Source organism: Tupaia chinensis, unplaced genomic scaffold (genome assembly GCF_000334495.1).
Source record: "Tupaia chinensis unplaced genomic scaffold, TupChi_1.0 Scaffold145396_1, whole genome shotgun sequence".
Classification (NCBI taxonomy): Eukaryota; Metazoa; Chordata; class Mammalia; order Scandentia; family Tupaiidae; genus Tupaia; species Tupaia belangeri.
Genome location: NW_006205257.1, coordinates 1,254,327 through 1,259,141, shown reverse-complemented (window position 1 = coordinate 1,259,141; position 4,815 = coordinate 1,254,327). Strand labels below are relative to the sequence as shown.

The 4,815-nt window shown below is 48.0% G+C and overlaps 1 protein-coding gene across 1 annotated transcript in view; it reads right to left on the bottom strand.

The window, feature by feature from the left end:
• Nucleotides 1–4,815, bottom strand: part of PEPD (peptidase D) — a 170,469-nt gene that overhangs the window by 113,975 nt on the left and 51,679 nt on the right. The gene's annotated exons all lie outside the window — the stretch shown is intronic.

Sequence of the window (4,815 nt, the reverse complement as noted above, 5' to 3'; positions counted from 1 at the left end):
ACTCTTTCCACATCCTGTGACCCTGTGAGGCGAAGGATCAAACCCCAGAACAGCAGGAGGGACAGAAAGAAAAGAACTGGTTGGAATTACATAGCCTCAAGGGGCTCAATCAATAAGTCCTCTCAAAGAAACCAGAGCCACGAAGAAAATCATGGTTTAGCTCAGCCGCCAGCAAATGTGCCTCTGAGACCAGACTGGTGACGGGCAGGCATGGGGGGGTGGGGGTGGGGGCACCTTCACGTCTGGACTCGGGCCTGGCCGGGCCTGTCTCTCTGCCTGGTGCTCCCACCTCTTGTCTCCTGCCTTCTCAATGCCCTAGGAACCCCACTTTCCACTAGCTTTCTTGTTAACGTAGGGTTAAATGTCTACTCATTAGGATGCAAAGATGAGCAATTCTACTGGAATACTTTCCATAAACTCACCAAGAATCTAGGTCATCATCTAAGGACCTTTTCTAATTTGGGACAAGCTACCTAGGAGGTAGGAACCCGGTGCACTTCTGCCCCTAAACCATCCACTTCTTGTGCACGCAGAAATAGATGTTACCCACTTACTGATTAATGCATGCAGGACACTTTCACTCCGTGTAATTAACAGTTCTAAAACCGGCGTATGACTCAATTTAACACAGTCTCACTTAAAACCCAAGAAGGCGCACGGCAATCGCTGACATGCTTGTTCTTCTGTGACGCTTCCAGAGGTACTTAACCGAAACCCAAGGCACCGAGCTATTAGACAGTATGAAAGCATCTCCTTTTATTTCCTACTCTACCTTCAGATCAATTTAATCATCTGCAAAAGAGGAAAGTAGAACCACAGCCTAAATTATGGAAGTGAGACGCCTGCTCTTATTAAGTTTCAACTTTTGACCTTCACATTCAAATGGCAATACCCAGCACAAGAGAAGAAATTATCAGTTATGATCTCATGTTTGTGGGGAAGAGTATGATTATAGAGGAATTTACAGGAAATCAAAAAGGCGCTGCTTGAGAGAATGGAAAACAATAAAACAGTCACAGAGAGGAAATGAATGACACCCAAAGAAAAGCAGAAAGCAAGCTTCCCTGAGCTGGCAGAGACGCTCGCTCCCTCCCGATCAGGCAGGCTCTGGGAGGAACACCAAGTCCCCCAGACAAGCTGCTAGCCAGAAGCTGGGGGAGAGGGGAGCCAAAGAAGCTCAGCTGCACAACCCCTGCTCCCCACCTCACGAAGCCCCAGCCTGGCGTCTTCTATATGTCCAAGGGGCAGAGGGACCTGAGAGAAAGGCTGACATCAGGCTCTCCCACCTCAAGGGGCAGCACAAGAACCTGGAACCAACAATCCAGGCGGGAATGGCTTTTTCTTGGGTCAGTCATTAACCTCCCCATGCCTGTTTCCTCATCTGTAGCATGGGGACAATGAGACCACCTACCCGATATAAATAAAATACCTCTTGAGATAAGGTGACATCCATCAAGTGTTTAACACGGTCCCTGGCACACGGGGAGTCTTGGCAGTTGGCAGGATTGCTACGACACGCTGGCATCTGACTAATGTTCTCATTCAGGGCTTGAGCCATCTGCCTAGTTTGCAGGAGAGGAAACTGAAGCCAGGTGACTCTTCACATCCGTTCTGTGAGTGATGTCTTACTACGTCTCCATTTTACAGATCAAGCAGCTGAGGTTCAGAAAAGTTGAGTGACTTCCTGACGGAAGGTGGGCTGCCTTTAGAACTCAGATGTGCCTGAGTCAATGGTTTTGTTACCCCAAGAGGCCCAGAGAGAAGAGGTGGTGAAAGCATTTAGGACTCAGGGGTCCAAAGACGCAGAGCTGAGTCATAACTTAACGTCACAGAAAGCCCACCTGGCTCCCGAAAACGAGGGTCCTGCCCATCATTCCACCCAGAATCCTTCCTTCAGTCACTCAGGGAGGGCAAAGATCATGACTACACTGGATCCTCCGAGAGGGACGAGGGACGATAGTCACTACAGAGCCTCGGGCCCAGGCTATTAAAACACACCCCTGAGGCAGTAAGGCCAAGATGACATTTCTAAGATAGTTCTACTGCCATCAAATGCCAAGTAAGCCCTTTCTGCTGCTTGCTTTAATAAAGTTGGGAGGTATTCTTATGAACACAGAATCCATCTCAGAGCCTTAGAAATGTCACTAGAATTAAAGTGTGATTGTTCTAAAATGACGGACTAATGATGTATCCCTTAGGAGATGCTGGAGCGCACAAGCCAGCCAGGGTCTGCCAAGCACTCCTCTGTGAGTGACCACACAGGAAAGTTGCACACGAGGCAGCGTATGGGGACACAGGTCCGACCTGAGAATCCAGGGTCCAGTCTTCTGCCAATTGAGGCTACAGACAGGCCAGGAATTTATAACTTTATAACAAGAGGAGGCCGCGGACTTGAAGGACACAGAGCCATCCTGACAGTGTGTGGCCAAGACAGGCACTGGGCCAGGACTGCCGACAGGACCAGGAGAGCCCACCTGGCCTCTAAGTCTCCCAAGGGTCAATACCGACGTTGCTGACAGCCCTCAGGTTGCCGCCTCTGGTCCAACCCTCTGACCTACTACAACTCATCTTGGACTCAACACAACCCAAACAGGTCCAAGATCTGCCACAACATCTGCCCCTTCCAGTCATCCCCCCTCTGTGATTTGCCACCTTGCTGCTCAGGATGGAAACCCAGAGTCACCTTCACCTCTGCTTTCACTCAACTGTCATGGCTAGGTCCTCCCAGGAGCTTTCCTCTGACTGCTGGCTTACCTCTCACATTGGTCACCCCGCCCCCATCACCTGGACCAGCCTAATTGGTAACCTATCCACACACTTACCCACAGCGGACTCTTCAGTCTGAGGCCAAAATTATTTTTTAAATGCAAACCTGATCTTCCCCTTTGCTTAAAACCTCCAAAGCTTTTTCATCTCTCTCAAGACAAAGTGAAAACTGGCACCAAGGCCAGCCTAGCCACGGCCCATCTCTGAGACCACCCTTAGGTTCTACTTCCTGGCTCTGCACGGGCCACCCGCAACCACCACTCTTCTCTTGTCTTTTTGAACAAGCCGTCCAGGGCCTGGATCACTTTCCTTTTCTCTCCTCCTGCATTTCCCCCAGCCAACTCTTACTCATCCTCCAGGTCATAATATCCTCAAGCTCCAAGACAAAGAATATTAGACCTCCCAAACAGACAGAAAAATGTGATCACACAGACTTAAAACCAGCATGAAACATCTGCACATGTCCCAGTCACGGTGCAGCAAAGGCCCTCTTCACCTCTCTTTCATATTCACAAGGGAACCATGAAACAAAGAAATGTTTCCTGCTGTCAAAGAGCAGCTTGTGGGCTGGACAGTGGAGCAGCAGTAAAATGTGATGCTTGGTGAAGCTGATCCACATGAAGGTTCCCACTTCATGTCCTGGAACCTCTCTGAGTATGACAGTCAAGTATGCACCTGGGTCTCACAGAAGCTGGGGCTAGAATACAGTATCAGGGGCCTGTTGGAGATGTACTATCTCTCTTTCTCTTTCTTACTCATAGAAGAAATAAATTAACTTAAACAATAAAAGGTCCGGCCTCAGTGGTTCAGTTGGTAATGTGCCAGACTACAATGCTAAAAGCCACAAGGCCAACCACTATTTCAGATCCCCTAACTGTTGGACCCGAAACACACCAGAGGTATATTTAGGCAGCTATGATCCAGAGGATCTAAAGAGCTGGGGAGAGGGGATCACAGAGAGATGAGACCTTTTCAAATGTACTTCACTCTCTTGCTCATGTGTAGTCTCCACTGTAGCTAAATAATAAATGAAAAACAAATCCATACAAATGCACACATACAAATTTTTTAAAAGGATAAACGTGATGGCTCAGGAAGAAAACTGATAGCACATCAGAATTGGAGGACCACTTCTAGGGCCCACTTCCAGGGAAGAAAGAAGGTAACAAAAAAATACATACAACAGGATAACATACTCGTTAAGACACAAGGGTAACATGAGGAACACATGTCTACCTTTCTGGCAATGGGCTCAGAGATGACATTTATTCCAACACTTTTCATTATCTACTTTCTGTCTGAGCTGTGTAAGTTTGGCTTACCTATCTATGGCAGAAGTTTTCATAAGATTGAAAGTAAAATAAGTAATAAGATAAATTTAATTGATATTTAAGTGATAAATGCTGTTTCAAAAACAAACAAAAAGGGAACCAGCAGTTAGCGTAATGGCTATGTTGCTGGACTCCCACGTAGTCGACCACGGTTCGCGTCCCAGACCCAGTGGCTTAAAACTCACGCCGGGCGTGTGTGCGTGTGTGCCCAAGATCCCGAGAGGAGAATGGAGGAGAGGGGATTGCGGCGTGGCCATCCCCCCTGGGGGGTGATTTCTCGCTTTCTGTCTCTATGTCTCTCTCTATCTGTCTGGCGAGTGCACGCGCCCTATAACGAAAATCTCTCCAAAAAAAAAAAAGAAAAGAAAAAGGAAAGAAAATAGCAAAAGGAACACAGGAACAGAATGAAGAAAGTCAGGGAGACTGTAAAGGCCAATGATGGTGCTGGCAAAAAGCTGAAGAAGTAAAGATTCTGCAATGACTAACTGCAGTGATTGTGTGAATTTTTCATGAGAGGATTAATAAACTGAAAATCTTCATGTGGGGGGACCAGCAGTTAGCGTAATGGGTATGTCGCTGGACTCCCATGTAGTAGACTGAGGTTCGAGTCCTGGACCCGGCGGCTTAAACTCACGCCGGGCGCATGTGTGTGCATGCCCAAGACCCCGAGAGGAGAATGGAGGAGAAGGGATTGCAGCGTGGCCATCACCCCTGGGGG